Source organism: Capsicum annuum, chromosome 6 (assembly GCF_002878395.1).
Source record: "Capsicum annuum cultivar UCD-10X-F1 chromosome 6, UCD10Xv1.1, whole genome shotgun sequence".
Lineage (NCBI taxonomy): Eukaryota > Viridiplantae > Streptophyta > Magnoliopsida > Solanales > Solanaceae > Capsicum > Capsicum annuum.
This window is the reverse complement of record NC_061116.1, coordinates 57,184,840-57,205,369: the sequence shown is the minus strand read 5'-3', so window position 1 is coordinate 57,205,369 and position 20,530 is coordinate 57,184,840. Positions and strand designations below refer to the sequence as shown.

The window sequence follows — 20,530 nt, the reverse complement described above, 5'->3', positions numbered from 1 at the left end:
CTGAAAAATGACATCGATAAATAATCCCCTGCTGTATTATAAATAACTGGCTTCATAATAGAGTTGAAAGACCGATAAAAAGTATCCATTATATGAATATTTATCATATTGTAGTTCAGGCACTGCTTCAACTTCTTTTTGAACCTCTCCCATATCTCGTGGAGGGCTACAGATGGATGTTGTCTAAATTTGATGATCTCATCCCTCAATTGTACCCTCCTGGAAGGTGGACAGAACCTTTCTAAGAAAGCCTCTTTCAACTGCCTTCAATTGGTTATAAAATCATGCGTTAGCTCATTTAGCCATAATGTTTCCTCCCCAGACAGAGATAAAGGAAATAAACGCAGGCGATGGCATTCTGTCCCACTCTCGGGTTGTTAAATGACTTGAAAATGGTAACAAAATTCACCAAATATATGTTAAGATCATCTTCTGGCATACCATCGAACATCCACTTCAGATGGAAAAGTTGAATGATTGTACTGGTAATGTTGAACTTTGCTCCTAGTGCTAAAGGTGAAGGAATAATAGTTCCAGTAGCAGCAACTTCATCCATTCCATCATTATCAACATTCTGATCATACTGCACAGGTTGGTGATTCAGTTTCGCTGGAAACGGATGATTTCTATTCACATTCTGGTTCACCGGTGCGGCTACATTCTCTGCGCGCCTTGGTTTGGCAGGATTCAGCAATTTTTCATCTCCCAAATCATCATCATCAGGATTTGTATGACTTTCCTGAGCTTCGTCATTTTGTTGATTAAGCTGGGCTCTAGTCAAAGCGACTAGTCTTTCAGTTTCCTATGGGTCTACCATTCTACAAATCAATTGAGGTTCTGGATTGAAGGGTAATAATGGTTCTTCTAAACTTCTGGTTCTTAAATAAACAACCATGACCCTGAAACGAACAAAAACAACAAGCAAACGTAAAATTATGAAGCCTGACTAGTAGTAAATTAGCACACATAAAATTAATTGACAACAGTAGTCCCCAACAACGGCGCCAAAATTTAATACGTCTAAATTATACCTATATTATGAGAGAGTAAGCGGTCATTGTCAAATATATAACCCAACTAGTTTGGGATCGAATCCCAGAGTGAATATGGTGTTTATTTAAGTTACTTGTGAGTCAAACACCAAATAGTTAGTAGTTTTTGGTAAATGGGGGTTTTATGAGATTAATTAGAATGTTATTTGTTACTTTAATTTCACCTCTTACAACTAATGTTTTAGTGTTTTTGATCAATGTTATGGGAAAATCAGAATTATGTTCACTATGGGTGTTGAAACTTGACGTGCACTAATTGTGATTCAAGACTCTTGTGATAGAAAGGAACAACAGATTATCAGTACCAAAGTATTGTCTAAATGTATCTCAACCTATTTATAATTTTTGCTACCTAATTCTTCCAAACTTTGGAAATCTGTCTAATTAATCAGATTCTATCTCAGGTTAATTAACCTTCTTACATCGTTATTATTAAATAAAAGTTTTAACCCTTTTAAGTCCCTATTGATAAGTTGCTTCCTACTAGATTGACTTCTACTTTCAAGCAAGTCAATACATCGGTATGGTCTATTGTTTGTAACCAGCAGAAAACATGCATCATAGAAGCACTACCAAGAAGTTCCTATTTCCTTAAGAATCTTGTCGACTAGTGAACGTACAAAACTAAACCTATAGATCCCATAATTTGAGTTAAGGAAATTAGGTACTCATGATGTAAAAATCAACAACACATACTGAATTCATGATTCTATAAATGATAACTTATAGAACAATGAAGGTGTATAATTGTTTCTCCTCTGAGATCACAGTAGAATTCCCCAAAACTTAATTTGTAAAAAATACACAGAAAAGCTAGTAAGAGATTTTCTCTTTTGTGCATTATTTTTTCCTTACTAAATACATAAAACTTGGCCTTAAATACGTTGGCTAATTTTGGAATCAAATAACAGATCACATAAAATCTCTCGTACATGTGATGCCAAATATAACTTATCAGGAATCTGATAACTTATCAGACAATGTGGTCAACTCCTTTTCAAATTCCATATTTGATGCCTTTGGCTGACGACAAGACTTGATGCTTATCAGGATTTTGATGTCTTATCAGAAAATATCATCACTTCTCCACTTTAAATCCCATGCACTGTCTTTGGCTGATTATATTCTTGACAGCTATTCACAAAGTTGACGACCTATCAGATAAGTCGTCAATTGTACTCTTTATGGCTTCTTAGTCAAAATCTATCTCTTTTAACTCAATTATCATTGGTTTTCATACATTTTAGCTCACCTGCACTATCACAGAGAACACAATTAAAAACAACAAAAGTTGCTTAAGAATTTACAATTATTCTGTGTTAAAAGCCTTAAATGTGCTAACATCAAGCTCACACATCAGAGAGTCTATCATTGGACTCTTTTTCTATTGTTTGTGATTTTCCTTATGTGCTCTCTACTAATCTTCCCTGTATTTCTTTGTTTGTAAGATTGAGTTTTTTATTAATCTCAAGCCTAGCATCTAACCTATTTTTATGACACTTTACTGTATGGCTCCTGCTGAGCTTAAGAAGCTAAATTCTCAGCTTTAAGATTTTCTTGCTTAAGGTTTTATTAGATCAAGTGTGTCTCCTTTGGGAGATCCTGAATTATTTGTAAAGAAGAAAGATGTTTCATGCATATCTGTATCAATTATAGGCAGCTTTATAATGTGATGGTGAAGAATCATTATCCTATACCTCACATTGATGATTTATTTGACCAGCTCCATGGTGAAATAGTGTTTTCTAAGATTTATTTCAGATCTAGTTACCATTAGTTAAGTATTTAGGTAAAGGATATTCCAAATGTAGTTTTTAAGACCCTTAAGGTCATTTTGAGTTCCTTGTGATGTCTTTTTGGTTGACAAATGCACTTGCCATATTTATTGATTTGATAAACTAAGTATTCATACCTTATTTGGATTTATTTATAATTGTGTTCATTGATGATATCCTTGTGTATTTGAGGAGTAGAGAGGAACAAGTACAATATTTGATGACTGTGCTCTAGACTTTGACAGATCATGTTCATTTTGCCATATTTTTTTGGTGTAATCTTCGGTGTCAGTCGGTGACGTTCCTTAGACATGTGGTGTCTAAGGAAGGTATTATGTTAGACCAAACTAAGATAGAGGCTATTTGTGATTGGGATAGACCTTCATCTGTAAATGAGATTCATAGCTTTATTAGTTTCGCCGTTTATTATAGATAATTCACCAAGGGTTTTGCTGCTTTTCAATGCCCATGACCAGATAGACTCAAAAAGAGGTTCCTTTTTTATGGTACAAGGGTGTGAGTCAATCTTGGGAAAAATCAAGGATTTTCTCACTTCAGCTTCTATTTTAACTCTTCTAGTTAGGGTAAAGGATTCACCGTATTTTGTGATGCATCTAGTTTAAGTCTAGGTTATATATTTATATAGAAGGGTTATGTCATTTCTTATGCTTCTAGGCAGCTTAAGGTGCACGAGCGTAACTACCTCACTCATGATTTATAGTTGGCGCTTATAGTCTCCATGCTTTAGATTAGGAGGAATTTTATGGTAAGCATTCTGAGGTCTTTACTGTCTTTAAAATCTATATCCCAGAGGAAGATAAATTCTAGGTAGCATAAATGAATAGTGTTGCTTAAGGATTATGATATTTCCATATTATATCATCCAGTCAAGAAAGATGTAGTACCAGATACCTTTAGTCGGAAGGTAGTACGTATGGGTAGCTTGGCTTGTATTTCAGTTTCTCAGAGGTCATTGGCACATGACATTCAGTCCTAAATAACCTTGGTGGTTTGCCTTGATATTTCAGACCCTCGGAGGTTTCTTATTAGTGTTAAGGAAAAGTCTTCATTATTTGAGTAGATTCGGGATCATCAGTTTGAGAATAGTAAGCTTTGCTTCCTTCATGATTCAGGATAGGTTGAGAGTAGCTGAAAGTAGGCAGAAGACCTACACAGAACATAGGCTTCATGCCTTGAGATTTTGAGTTGTTGATTGTATATTCCTTTATATGCCGCCCATAAAGGGTTTGATAAGATTTTGGAGGAAGGGAAAGCTTAGTCCAAGATATATTGGGCCTTTAGAGATTCTTCATGTAGGTGGTGAGGTAGATCATGTGTTAACTCTACCTCTAGATTTTATCATTGTTTATCCAGTTTTCCATGTCTCTATATTGCTATAATATTTTTCAATTCCTTATCATGTGCTTAAATGGAACTCAGTCTAGTTGGATGAGTGGTTGAACTTTTTAGACGAGCCGGTGCACATTTTTGCTAGTAATATGAGGCGATTGTGCACTACTGAGAGTACTGTAGTTTATATTTAGTGGAGTTACTGTAGTTAATATTTAGTGGAGTTACTGGAGTGAATTGAACACCCAGTATCCTCACACATACGAGTCCTCAAGTATATCCTAATGTTTAACTTTTGGGGATGAATGTTCCTTTTGTAGTGGATATTGTTATGACCTTTCAAGTCATTTTACATATTTCTGCTTATTTTCACTTTTAGATCTTATCCATAGCCACCCCAAGTCATTTATGACTTGCTGGAGCTGACAGTTTAGTTACCGGGCAGTTCATTTGATTTTTAGAGCCATTTCCTTATTTTGAAGTCTTTGTTGGTTCCAACTCACCATTGGGCAAAAACATTAGTAAAATGATCTTGTATACAAATCTTGACTACTCTAGTAGCTCAGGAATGTCTATTTTAGGCTAGCTATACCTTTTGTTCGGTTCTTGAGTCACCCGAGCTTATTTCAACCTATTGGTAAAAATATTGAGAAATTGAAAATATAAATGTGGGACCCACATTGTGACAAAACGACCTCGGATGGAAAATTTTATTACTCCAATGCATCCAAAACATTGAATTTCGTGTATTTACATAGTTCGTTTGCATATACAATATTCCAAAGAAATCTCGAGCACTTGATCGAGCCCATTTAGGATTCGGAAAATCTGGTGCATCAGCGAATCGGGTGCCACCATGATCACGCCTTTTTGGGCCACGATTTTGATTCTTTGTGCAGCATAGATGCTCTGATTATGAAAGGTTATTGCAATCGTGACTCATTTAAAAGGCGAGAGGTATTACGGTCACAAGGCCTTAGATTGCGATAGCGATTGCTGAGGCCGTACAGTGGGTAGAAAATGAACCCTTTTCCATAAATTTTTCATCATTCCTTTGAGAGATAAAAACCCTAAATAGCATGAGAGCTTAAAATTGAAGCTTGTTGGTAATTGGGAAGCTTGAGTAACATTTATTTTCATGATTATATTCCGATAAGATCCCTAATATGCGATTGATTATGTTAAGATTTATGATTCTAATTGTGATTATTGCCCATGTTTACTAATTTTACTACTATATATTTTAATGATTATGATATTAGAACTTATGACATTGATTATGTATACCTAATTCAACACTGGAAGATGATGTTGATATTGATATCCGGCAAGGCCAAAGGACGGTTATAATGATATTGATACTCGACAAAGTCGGACGACATTATGCTGAAGTATTGGTACCGAGCAAGTTTGGAGGATGATGGTGATATATTGATTCCCAGCAAGTCTGGAGGATGTTATGATGGTACATTGATACACAGAAAAGCCAGAGAATGATTATGATGAAGAATTGATACTCGGCAAGGCCATGGGTAATTTTATTAATATGCCTATGTGTACATCTACCAGTTCAAGTCCCGCTATGCCCTATGTATGGCAATTATATATATACACGTTTATTTGTAGTTTTGGTATAATGTTAATGGTAGAGATGTCGAGTATAGCCCGAATATGGTAATATGATTATTAGTGGACTTGTAAGGTTTAGTGATAATTGTTGGTTAATGATAAATGATTATAAAGTGGTATAATTGATGCTTAGTGATGAATAAGGATTAGTGGTGGATATTGTTAAGTGACTAATCATGACTTGTTGATAAACGAGGATTACTTAGTAAATGGTGATTAGTTAATAAATGATGCTAGTTGATAAATGGTGTTGGTTGATAAATAATGGTTATCTAATCTATGATGATAATTGGTTATATGGATAATAGTTGTTAAATTATTAATAGAGGATACATGATGACTTCTAACCAAAGGTATTAGTTAATAAGAGATGGTTAGCTCATAAACTAGTAACTAGTGAGTACCGATGATGATTTTATTAAATGATGGTAGCATTATGGAATATTGATATATTGTCAAATATTTGTAACGTATGAAATTTCATAAATAAACAACTAATGATAAGTATGGGATGATGGTTAAATGATGATGAAAATTAGCTATAATGTTTGTTTATTTCTTTATTCTTCTCTTAAGTATATTCACCAGTCGTATGGGAGGATATGACGAGATTTTTTTTTTCTGCACCAATTGACGTATGGGACCCAATTTTTTAGTTTGTTATTACTTGTGTGATGTCTTGTGATACATCATTGTTATTGCAGTTATTTACTTACTATGTTCAAGCGATGATTGTAATGAGTTGATACCTTATGTTATATTGTTATCTCAGTGTATTTACTTATTATGTACAACAATGTTGGAGATGATTTATGTTTGTTTCTATACCTTGACTTAATTATGCTATCTTGCAATTTATCATACTTATAACATGATTTAGCTCGAATGATGATGTCTACTGAGTACCCGTTGTTTTGGTACTCATACTACACTTCTAGATCTTTTTGGTGTAGCTTTGAGTACTATTTATCATTGTTGATCATTGTTCGCGCATTGAATGAATTCTGGCGATATGGTGAGCTCTTGGAGTTTGAGGCACCCATTTCCCTCTATCTTTATTTTCAAACTTTTATTTTAACATATATGTATTGACTATTCTGGACTTTGAGTTGTATTGATACTACTAGATGATCTTATACTGTCTCTACCATGTCGTGGGATTGGTGTCTTGTATTGACTGTTTATTTTATATAGAACCTTTATTTATAAATTGTGTTTTTGAATTGCGCCAATGTTGGGCATTTCCTACTGAATCAACTAGTTGCATTTGCTCTGGGTTATGGTTTGGCTTACCTACTCACCTAATTTTGTAGGTACCATTATGATTCAACAATCGGGTCGTGACATAGTATCAATATAAAGTACTTGGGATAATCCTAATATCCTTATTTTGGAATCTCTCATGAGGTTTATCCCAAGGATATGAGTCATTTCACCCAAGTCTTTAATACCAAAACTAGAGAACAACCACTTCTTTACAAAATTCAGCAAGGTCACATTATTTCATATAAGTAAGATGTAATCTATGTGTCTAATTAAAAATGCAAATTTATTTCCCTTCTAATTTTTATAGATGCATGGCTCATTATCAGATTCAAAAGTCTTAATCAAATTAACCAAAAAAGTATCTCATGCCCTAGAAGCTTGTTTCAATTCCTAAATGGATTGTTTATCTTACACAACTTGTTCTCATTATCGCTTTCCATGAAACCTCTGGTTGTGCCATGTATATGCACTCATCAAGACTTCCATTAAGGAAAGTCATATTGGCATTCGTTTTCCAAATCTGGTAATCATAATAAGTAGTAATGGATAAGAGAACTCTAATGGACTTAAGCATGGACACAGGCGGAAAGGTATGCTAATAATCAATTCCTTCTTTTAAGTGTACCCTTTTACAACAAGCCTAACTTTAAAGGTTAATACTTTTCCATCCACTCCTCTCTTTTTGTATAGATCCATTTACATCCAATGGTTTTTGCTTTCTCAAGTGGTTCTATGAGATCCTAGACTTGATTGGAGTATATAAAGTCAGATTTGTTTTCATAGCGACAATAAACTTTTCAACATCTATATCTTATAGTGATTTGGCGTAATTAAAAGGTTTCATGTTAAGCTCCGCAAGGATTCTATCATAATATTCTCCCAAGAGTGCAAACTGAATATGTTTCCTAATAACTCTCTTACTACAATAACTCACTATATTATCAGCCATATCCATCTGATCTTTCATTAAAAAACAATATCATTTTAGGAACTAAATTATAATAATCACGAATTTGTTCCTCAAGTACAGGTTGCTCAACAAGGGTAGGTTGGTAAACATTACTCCCACTATTTTGAGGTAGTGAGATGCGAGACCTATGTCCTTGCATGTCCTATTTCCTTCTAATATTGGTCAAACTACGATAATGGAGTGGAATGTCAATACTTTTTTGTGCAAGTACCTTGTTTACTTCATGACAGTAAATAAACCTCCTTTTGTTCCTCCTGGATATCCAATAAACACACGTACTTTTTTCCTTGATTCTATCATATCAGTTTTTCCTTTTAGCACATAAGTTGGACAAAACTATACGCAAATGTCTCCTACTAGGTTTTCTCTGGGTCCACTATTCTAGTGGGGCTAAGGGTACTGATTTGGAAGGAACTAAGTTTTAAGGAAGTTTGTTGTTGTTAAAAATCCAAATAGAGTTTGTGATGGCGCTGATCACACCTTCTAGTACAGTAACACTAACCCAATCCAAACTTAATCATCAAAGTGAAATAGAAGCAGAAGAAGACAAATATTATATATAACCCCAAATATCATATAATAAAAAAAAGTCACAAAAATCCATCCCCGATCTAGTTGGCACTAGTACAAGCCTCCGTTAGAGAATAATATCAATAATCTTTAGTATCATAAATGAAGATAAAGCATAACATAAAAGAAGAGAGATTTAGGTAAACACTGAGAACCATCAGCCACTACCTCAATCTTTCCAACACCAATATTGAGGAATGACCCGCGCTCTGCTACTCAAATCATACCTACACAAGGTGCAGAAAAAGAAAAAACAAAAAAACCATAGGAATGTATGATCACAACCAATTAAATATGAACATAATGAATCAATTCAATAATTGCATAAATAATCCTAAAATCTACTCAATATGTAAGAATCTCATGATATAAACCATCACATGGAACCTATTAAATAAAAAGTCATATAAGACATCAATAATAATAATCCAAGACCCTCTTTTGGGTATTGCAATAATGGTTAAGGAAAATAATACTCAAATAAGGCCTATAGTATCTACTCAAGCCTCCACTCGATCAAAACAATAATAGCAAAAAAAATGCACGATTTAGGCCAATAATATTAATTCAGGCCCCCAATCGAGCATCACAATAATAATAAGACAAATAATTCACAAATAAGTCTAATAATAACCCTTACGGGCATAACAATATAATTGTCTCTAGTCAATAATGATATTCACATAAGGCCCACTCGAGCAACACGAATATAATAACCAATTCCAACCATGCTAAAGTAGCAAACTTGCCTAAAACCTAAATTGTTTCATACAACCAAGTCCTATATTTTCCAAATATCACATTGTTTACACTAAATTACTACGAAGAGAACTACACTAGCTAAAATTATACCTAAATGCTCATCTTCAATCGCTTACTCATAATAAAGCCAAGATTTCTTTCTTAACTATTTAACTATACTATCTTTTGATATATCCTAAAAGATAACTAACTCTAGTAATTGCATCAATTACTACAACCTATTCATTCTCCTAGAGTTTACTAAATCTCAATCATTCCATCCAATAACTTAATAGCATATTCTCCCTCAAATAATTTCTAAACCTCGATGATCACATCAAAATCCACTAAACATGATTGAAGATCTTAAATAGATAACCATAGTCAAAGTCCTCAAGATATATAAATTACTCATCTAAAAGATACTTTAAGTGAATTTGCAAGTACTGAGAATAAGTAAGGTAAACATTAATATAACTACCACCAATTAATAGACTTTAGTACCCTAAGAGATGCTTATCATTTCATCTAAGACGGACCCCAAGCCCAAGTTATTCACAAAATAAAAGAAAATAAGCATACAACACATAAATACCTTAAAAAATAGTTAAAGTACATCTTAACTTGCCCTAAACAAAATCCGTAAAGTCAATACACAGTCTAAAGCATCAACCAAAGCTTTACTCTTACTAACTATCCCCAAAAACATTCAATCTAAAAAAATATGATACCAAACACATTATATCTAATAGAATACGACATTTACAAGTCAATAGAATCCCATCAATAACCATATCGATTTATTTTACTTTTTGGGTTTAAAATTACTTCAAAAATCAGCTTTAGAATTTAAAGAGTAAAATTGAAATTTAATTTAAGAATTATGTTCCATATACTCTAAGGGTTCTAAGCCTAAAATAACAAAAATATTGAGTAGAAACTGGGTTCAAAATAATAGAAAAGCTCACTTTTCTCCTTACCAAGTAAAACCTAAAATTTTGCATTTAAAAGCATGGACTTGAAGATAATTTTGTAATGAAATCAATGAAAAAAATAAAACATAATTTTAAAACTTACCCATAATGGAAACCTTGAAAACCCTATTGAAATTACCTAATTACAAGCTCCCGAGCTCCAAAACTGAAGAAAGTAAGGTTTGGGGCAAAAAGAAAGTTGAATTCTTTCTAGGGGCCAAAATGGCCTTTGTGAATGTGTTTTGCTTGTCAAAAATACGAGGCTTCCCAACCTAAACCTTCACATATGTAAGTTCTATACCATGAACACAAAGATATAATCTACGTAGACTCCGATCCATATTTATCCTTCACCGCGAACAACTCCTACCCACCCTCCGCAAATTCGATGCACAAGGAATTCATTTATTGTGAATATAAGGCTATGGTCGTAGATACAATGAAGGATGGGATTATATCAGAACACCAATTTCGGCAAAAGACATGCGCCAAAAACTATTCGAAATGACCCTCAAAATTCATTCAAGACCATTCAAAAGAAAATCAATAATGCTACTAAGTTAATTTCGATGTTCCGAACTCAACAGAACCATTAAATTTACCAAATGGTGTTTTTATCTACATGTTACTATAGACAAATAATTTTTGGTAATTAAATTTAATTTTGAATCAAACACTAAAAATTATGAAAAAGGCCTCAGGATCTGGACCAGTTACGATAATAACCCTAAATGGACTATCTAAATCTATTGAAACTGATAGAATTTCCATCAAATGCTTATATCATAAAATACTGATCAAAGTCAAAATAATCTCTTTCAAGGCTACTCAATACTAGATACTCATATAAATCACTTCTAAATGCTTTGAGAACTATGCAAACTATTTCCACAATTCTTAAATGATATAAAACAACAACAGAAAAACTAGAAGTAGTCAAAATATTTTGAAGATTACAGTGAGAAAAGTGTAAAAAATAGACAAGGGATAAAAGATAGACAAGAGATCAAAAATACCATCATAAACTACTAAGATCAACATTCGTCCTTAAATCGTCAAGTAAGAAAAGTGTCAAAAAGAGAGAAGGGATCAAAAATACCCTTATAAATCTCATGCAAGAACTCCCAAGAAAGGTCACATAAATAGAACCACCAGTCTCTCTATAAAACCATAAAACCATCACACTATGACACTCAAGGTAATAACTATAACATCTACAGCTGAAATTCTCACTGAAATTGAGTTTCTTTGTTTTCAAATTTCTTCTATACCCAAAAATTGAGTTAAATACAGTAGAAGTTCTAAACATACCTATATTACCAGAATTTATTAAAGACACTACAAGTCAATGACTACACCACAAAACCAATATCAGACCTAAACCCACGAAATACCAAAAAAGCTATAGAACCAGATATCTACTCTAAACCATACTAAATCATGCCTTTCTTTACCTTAGAAAGAACTTTCTATTATATTTGATCCCCCTATAAGCATTTTATTCACTAAATCTACTCACGTGCTGATACGGTAATTGTTGAATCAAATAATAGTATTTCCTCAAGTTGTAGCAACTAGGATACAAATTGATATCTATCAACTCAATGTTTTAATAACCTTGTAAAGAGAGATGTCAGTGAAAAACTAACCTCCAAAGAAGTATACAGCGGTCGATGTGAAATATAGTAACCCAAACCAATTTAGGGGTCGAACCCCCAAGGAAAACATTAAAAAATATCTCAAACTTGATAAAATTAATGAGTAGTGCAGAAAAGTAAAAGGGGGAATTTGAAGTCAACAATAAGTAGTAACCGAACTCGAATGCTTGGGTTTGTAAATAGTAAAAGACGAACACTAGGAATGTCTTCTCTGGCTTCTCAACTCCTTAAACTTCTTATGTTCAACTCACCTATTCCCTTGTTCTGTATGCAAAGTCGATAAGCTATGTATTATTAATCGTCTTGTAAACGTGATGATAAATCTCTCCCTTTACCTTCTGAGTTAAAGGGAGTAACATTATTTCTCTTTGTCAATAATCTCAGTTTAACTTTTACCTTTTGGATCTTAAGTTGAATAGATGAGATAGTGGAATTGTAAGATGGATGTAAATCCCAAATTACTATCTTAAACTCCTTTTCCTAATCTGAAACTCCCTTCTGAGGACGTTCATAAATACAGACAGTCCTCAAGCTTCCACAATAGCGATGAGGTCAATTCATATAAAAAGGATTAAAATATATGCAATTATATTCAAATATATGAATCTCCCACTTTCTTTACTTAGTTGATCCACCAAGGTCCCCACAACCCTAGACAAGGAAATTAGTCATTCATGTTCATCCAATAATCCATGATAATTGAAAGATACCAAGCACAAACACAAGTGTAGTGGTCTTATCAAGTAGTAAAGTGGCCATCAAGAAGCCCAGTATCAATCACACAGGGACTTGACTTAATAACGATTCAATTCTAGTTCATAACTAAGATTAGTTTAGTGTAAGAATAACCAAAAAGAGAAGTTACAAATAGTAATTTCAAGTAAAATAAACAATACGTAAAGTAATGATCGTGAAACAATCAATAGGAGAAAACCAAAGGTTAAAGCACTTTAAACAATCATACTATGCATTGAATTTCAATCTTTAACTTGCTTATCTTAGTTGTAGATTGATATGGTTAATTGCATTATTATAGTCTCCCAACCTCTAATCTTTTACCTAAGTTGAACCTTACAACTACATCGTTGAGTGGGGATGTAATAGTCCACTTAAGTTCTTTAAGCTATCATCCAACGTGTGAATCAAGTAAGGTATCAAAGTACATATTTGTCCTAGACATTAATTCAAATTCCTTATATTATAAAGGAATAAAAACTATACTTTGTTCATCTCTATATTTTATCCTCTATTCCTTCTCTTGAGGTCAAAAGGTAGACAATTGATGTATTATAAGGGTCTTGAATCCTTAAAATAGTTAAATCAAAGATGAGCACGCGACCAATAATTATAAACAAAGTTAAATGAATTCAATTCAAAACAATAGTACTCATGTTCTAGGCTTTAACATTGGATAAAGGGAGTTTATCAATGCATAGTCATAATCGCAATCACAAAGTGGTAGTTAACAACTAAAAACATGAATGAACTAAATTAAAATAATAAAAACCTAATTATGAAGTTGTAGCAGCCCCTTGATCTCCAAAATATGTCTAAATATATATGAAAACATGATATAACCTGTATTGATAGTATAGGAGTAAACCAAGTCCGTGTTGGAATTGAATTGAAGCAATTTGTGAGCACGAGAATGGAGGAGGCCCCTCCCTAGCTATAGCCCCGCTCCAAGTGAAGCTGAGCCCTAGCTTGAGCACCGCTCCAAGAAAGGCTGCGCCCTTCCTATATCCCTTCTCCAAGTGGGGCATCGCCTCCATATCGTTGTGAGCCTCTAGAATTTGTTCTCAGAATTTTGGTTAAGTGTTGTGTCTCCCACATAGTCCCTTGTCTTGAAGTGCCTTTCCCATGGCTTTCCATCCTTTTTAACATCAAAATATCATCATATCCCTTAAAATTTTGGAAAATTATTGCTTATGAGATTAAGATTTGGGTATCAAGACCCAACACTGGATATCCATTCCCTTGTCTCATCACAAACTTGTGCCAGGATGCTAAAGTACCAGAGATTGCAGGGGTAGATCAAGAAGTCCCGGTTAAGAGAACCGACAACCCTATGAGGTATGATAAAACCCACCCTAGGCTAGTGCTAGACAAGGAGGAATGGGCTGCACCAGATCCGGTTGCTCAATTACAAACAACTATTCCGAATACTAACTTAGCACTAGATATGGAGGTGTAAACTTCCAAAGCTGCTTAGCCAACATCCTCTGTGAGGGTGGACCCAGTGCATGAGAATAAAATAATCCCTACAGTAGTAGCTCAGGTATCAAAGTTTACATTTAATTCTTTAAATTTTAGGAGGGTGGCAAAACAAGAAAAGTGGTGTGAGGCACAGTTGAAATTATTTGCCAACCAATTTGTTTCTGTTGTAGACAAGAGAATTAGAGTGGCCCTTAAACACTTCCAATATCTGCAGAACCAGTTTTTGACATCACTGGAAAACCAGTGAAGCAAAGGAAGAAGAAGGAAGAGAAAAAAAATAAGGGTAAGAGAAAAAGGCATGATAGAGATAAAAAAAGAAAAGCAAAAATGAATGAGAGAAAGAAGGCTGAGAAAGCAAAGATGAAAAAAGTGATGCAAGAGTCCTAAGAAAACAATGATAAATGGGAGGAGGCCTTACGATCGAGGGTTGTAGGTGACTCAACTAGTGGTCCACCAACAACTACTAGGCCAGATGTGTCAGAATGGAGAAAGGCTCCCGATGGGGATGAGGTAGCTGATGATGCAGCATCAAGATCAGCTACCCATGATTTGCGTGTTTGATCCACTGTAGGTATGTCCTAACCCCTATGATTTTAGTTTCTTTTAAGATATGCATTGGGGACAATGCATGTTATTTTTTGTTGGGGTGGGGTATCTATTTATTTTTTGTGTTGGTGGTTTGATCAGTGTTATGTTTAACTAGTAGAGTTCGTATGTCAGTCTTCATTTTTTTAAGGTTGAACACCTCTCTGAATGTGTATAGTGCAACTGCGTGACATGTATCGATATGCGATTATTGTGAATCTTTGTTTGGCATTAATACTCGGGACATAATAATCAATAACAATAACAATTGCATGAACTGGATAGGTAGCAGCTTCTAATGTAACTATGTGCCATGTATGTGTGGGATACTACCTAGTTCCCACTATGTGTTTATCCAGAACTTGCCCGGTTGGTCTTAGCTTGGTCGTAGAAGAGCAGTTAGGAAAGGATCATAGGCCATTTTTTATATTATTCCACTGTTAGCCTAAATGACCTTCCGTCTATGAATAACATCCCTTGATCTCGATTTTGTGCCTGAATAACTATTCTTTTTATTAATCTTATCACTTTCCTAGTTGTACCACAATGAACCTGCTTTGGCCCTGGTCCTTCTTAGGCATTGTGTACTTTGACTTAGGATAATCTCTTCAGTTGAGGGTGGCTATTATAGGGGTGCGTGATGTAAGAATGAGTGCAGAGAAAGGTACAATAAGATAAAAGAGAGTAAAGTTAGGTGTGGTTGAAAAGAACAAGAAAAGAAAATTTATGAACATGGGAAAATAAAAAGATGAAAAAACCTAATCTTGGGCAAATTTATATGCTCAAAGCACCAATATGCACCCAGATTTAGACTTAGTTCAAGAACTTTTGTATGAATTCATAAGACTAATAAAGCTTTTATTCCATTTTGTTCCTAAAGGATATGATTAGTACTTTCACGCTAAAAATAATGAAGAATTGTGCGCATTTGGATACAATGATTATATCGAAGGTTTTAAGGAATACAAAGGAGTGAAATAAAGCTAAAAAGGGAAGCTAGGAAGTAGGAGTGCTCATTTGAAGACAGTCCATATCACGCTTACCAAAAAAATAGAAATGGTAAAATTCCAATGAAGGTTCACGAAATTAACTCATCATGGTGAGACATAAGTTCTCACTTTGCACTTTCCAGTACAGGTCCACAAAACCACCGCGTCATGGAGCAGTTTAACTTATCGAATTCTGCGACCTGAAAGTTTAGCGTATCGTGGAGGATGGATGTTTCACAATTATCCAAATGCAGTGTCCCACCACGATTGTGGCGCGTCACAGTGAGGGTGCATTTTACAAATTTCAAGGAGTAATTGAGCTCTTTGATTGCCTAAATTTTTATGAAAAATAGTAATTGAAGGTATGGCATGATGCACCGCGTGGCAAAAATCGAGAAGATTTTAAGTGTTTTGTCCCAACTATAAAAGAAAAATCCAAGATAATTTTGGGAACTTTTTGGAAAATATAGTAGCGGCGAAAAAGGAGAAATTTTTCTCTTTTAGGGTTCTTAGACATTCTTTTCAATTTCTTTGCTTCAAGACTTGTTTTGGGTATGATTAATTATTTATTTTGGATGATGAATTAAAAAATGAGTAGCTAAGCACCCTATTTCTAGGGTTGAGGCTAAAAACATGATTGCTCTTTCATACTCTTATTCATAGTTTCTTTTTGGATTATCATCTGGGTTGTTCTTAATTTCTTGAGCATACTATTTTAATGATTGGCAACCATTAAAATAAATCTATATTTCTATGTGCATCAAGGAGGAAAATAGTAGGATAGAACAAAGAAATTAGGGAGCAAGGTTCTTATTATTTTATTCAATAAGGGATTTCAATTAGCATCTAGTATAGTAATATACCTAGAAGCCTTGCTTGGTTCAATTGCAAGAAGACAACTTCATGAATCTAGAAGAATTGTTGAATCTCTATGGGAGTTGTAGCTACAATATTCAATAGATAAAAAGATTTGAGGTCGGGAGACTAAGATCAGTGCATCAACCTTGCGAATTATCAACCTGATAACAAATTATACTGTGATAAGAATAGAGAATTATATGATTGTTCGAAATACCTCAACCCTCGAATCATCCTCATTATTGATTACAACCGTTGCTTGATTTGCTCTAGTTGTCACTAATTATTTCTTGTTTAATAATTTACATTTTATTTAAAAAATCAAAATCATCTTGATACTTTCAAGAACTTAATGCCCAATTGTCTTAAACTAAAGATTGAATAAATTTCTAGTTTATTGATCCTCATGGAAATGATATCAAATTGTCTAAGTATTTATACTACTTGTACGATCACATACACTTATGTGTGCATAGATACGCAACAAGTTCTTGGTCCCGTTGCCGTGGGTCAAATAGAATTAGTAAATTGCTTAATTTTTGTTTTTGATAGTAATTTTTAAGTGTTAACAACTTGATCTTAGTAGTTAAATGTTTGCAGGTTTAGCTGAACATTAGATTAGCTAGGGATAAAGAGTTAGTAGAGCCGTTTGCAGAACCAGAAATAATTTTTCATCATAGCTGATCCAAATGTTAAGATATGTTCTAGCTCTTGTTATTCAAACTATTCCTGTTAAACTAACCGCAAGACCTGTTCGTGAGGTGGAAATCCCGCTTATGAACTATGTGATTAACAAGATTCGAAAGACTAAACCAGGAGGTTGGTGGGAATCGAAACAAAATATCGTGCTATTACTGAAATCTATGGGGGAATTTCACGAACTTTCCCATGAGGATCCACAGCAATACTTACAGAACTTCCTGGAAATAAGCAATACATACATTCCTAAAGATGTGAAAGTTGATTATGTCAGATTGACACACTCCCCCTTTTCTCTAATGGGGGAAGCAAAGAGGTGGTTATATGCTAAACCAGCATACTCCATCACTTCATGGGAAGATTGTGCTTGGAAGTTCCTTATTTGATTCTTTCCATCCTAGAAGACTGCATGATTGAGGAGTAAGATATTGAGTTTCACACAGAAAGATGGAGAAAATTTCTACCAAGCTTTGGAGAGATTCAAGGGAATGCTAAAAATTGTCCTCATCACCATCAATCGAATGATGTCTTGGTGCACAAATTTATAGAAGGCCTTGAGTCTAATATGAAGATTCTCTTTAATTCAGCAGCAGGAGGCCAAGCTTTGGATAAAACATATGAAGAACTGTATACATTGCTGAATCTAATCGCACAAGGGAATCCTGATTTACAGGCGGACTCAAGAAATGGTACTAAGAAGGTTGTAGGGTATTGGAGGTGGATCAATTCACTGCATTATAGTCACAGATTGTAACAATTTAGAATAATATGACTACTAAGCTCAACAACATAAAGTTGGGTACAACACAACCAGCAGCTACAACAAATGTAGTTTAACAGGTATATTTATAGAGTGAAGTTTTCAGAAGTGGTGAGCATAAATTAGATGCATACTATGTTAATCCAGATTCAGTCAACTATGTGGGGAATGCAAATCATCATAGTCAACAGAATTTTGGCAGTACGTATAATCCATATGGGAGGAACCACCCATATTTCTCATGGGGTGGACTAGTGCAATCAAATTCATAGTCGACTCAGAATAATCAGAAAACAGCTTAAAATAGCAATGTGGAAGAGTTGATTGATCAGTTCATGGATCAACAAGCACAGTTTGTGGCTGACATAAAGACTCAACAAGCACAGCTGGCAGCTGAGTTGAAGAGTCACCAATTGTTCACTAAAAATCTGGAGTTGTAGTTGGGTCAAATTGTAGGATCGCAAAATACAAGACCACAAGAAGCATTGCCTAGCGACATAGAGGCTAATCCATAGAAGGTTAATGCAATTACAATAAAGATTGGGATACAAACTAAGAAGACAGTTTGGGAGAAGGAAAAGCCCATAGTTACTAATGATAGTTTGAAAGAGAATGCAAAAGTTGAAGTCAAGTGAAGAAATTCGTATAGAGAAGAAGTCTATCCCCTTTACCTTTCCTTAAATGGAAAGGAAGCATCAAAGAAATGCCAGGTATAAGAAGTTTTTAGATCTTCTGAAGCATGTTTAAGTAAATCTTCCTCTTGTTGACATCCTGCAGAGTGTCCTAAAATATGCTAAATACTTGAAGGATATTTTTGCCAATAAGAACTGATTGACACAATATGAAATAGTTGCACTTACTCAAGAGTGCACGTCTAAAATTCAAAATTAACTGCCCATGAAATTGAAGGATCCAGGAAGTTTCACCTTGTAGATTACCATTGGTCAGCCTATTTGTGCACGTAGATTGTGTGACGTGGGTGCTAAAATAAATCCCATACCCAAATTGTGGTACCAGAAGATGGGTCTTGGGAGTCCCAAACCCACGACTATTGTGTTGCAGTTAGAGGATAGGTCACTTGCTCGAGCAGATGGTATTATTGAAGATGTGTTGGTGCAAGTGGGATCTTTAATCTTTCTAGTGGATTTTGTGATTCTTGACTTTGAGGCTGCTCCAGTTGTTCTATTTATTTTGAGATGACCCTTCATAGCAACAGGACAATCACTCATTGATGTGGAAACACGAAAAATGACAATGCGAGCACATGACTAAGTAGAAGTTTTTGATGTGTACAAAACATTGAAACTTCTTGCCATATGTGAGGAGTTGTCTTCTATATCGGTTATTGATCTTGCTTTAGATTGGAAGTTGTTCTTGTCGGATGATCCCTTAGAGAAAGCATTGATGGGTTATGATCTGCATGGAGACGTGGATGCATTAGAATTGGTTCAGGTTATGAATTTGGCCATAATTAAGACAAACAAAGTGCAGTTTGGGCCTTTAAATAGGCCAATTGGTCCATCACCCAGGCTTTCAGTGGAAGAAGCTCCTAACTTAGAGCTTAAGGTTCTTTCTCCGTATTTACAATATGTTTTTATTTGTGATCAAGATACCTTGCCTGTTATTTTTTCTATAGGATTATCAGATGTACAGGTAAAAGAAGCTATAGCAGTTCTCAAGATGAGAAGGAAGGCAATTGGCTGGCAGATGTCTGACATTTTAGGAATCAATCCAGCATTTTGCATACACAATATTTACATGGAAGAGGGTTACAGACCTAGAGTGCAACAACAACAAAGTTTGAATCCTGTGATGAAGGAGGTGGTCAGGAAAGAAGTGATGAAGTGGTTAAATAGTGGCATTGTTTACCATATTTAAAATAGCAAATGGGTGAGTCCAGTGCATTATATACCAAAGAAGAGAGGAATAATAGTAGTGCATAATGATGATAATGAGTTGATTTCCGCACGTATAGTGACCGACTGGAGAATATGTATAAATTATCAAATGTTGAGTGAAGTGACTCATAAAGATCACTATCCAATTCCCTTCATTGACCAAATACTGGATAGATTGGTGGGACAAGAGTATTAGTTTTTTTTGGATGGGTACTCTGGCTACAATCAAATAAGCATAGCACCAGAAGATAAAGAGAAGACCATATTTACTTGTACATATAGTACATATGTGCTCAGACACTTGCCCTACAGCTTATGCAACGCACCTGCTACATTTCAGAGATGTATGATAGAAATATTTTCAGACATGGTGAAGAATTTGTGGAGGTATTCATAGATGATTTCTCTTTGCATGGTAATTTATTTCAAAATTGTTTGCAGAATCTCGACAGAGTCCTAGCTCGATGCGACGAAACAAACTTGGTGTTGAATTGGGAAAAGTGCCACATTATTGTGAAGGAAGGAATTGTCTTAGCCAT

General features: G+C 34.6%; 1 non-coding gene across 1 annotated transcript; it reads right to left on the bottom strand.

Moving 5' to 3' along the window:
* Positions 1-17,743: 17,743 nt before the first annotated feature.
* Positions 17,744-17,849, bottom strand: LOC124899763. The gene has a single exon (XR_007057327.1). It is a non-coding gene; the product is annotated as a small nucleolar RNA R71 (small nucleolar RNA).
* Between the last annotated feature and the right edge of the window lie 2,681 nt (positions 17,850-20,530).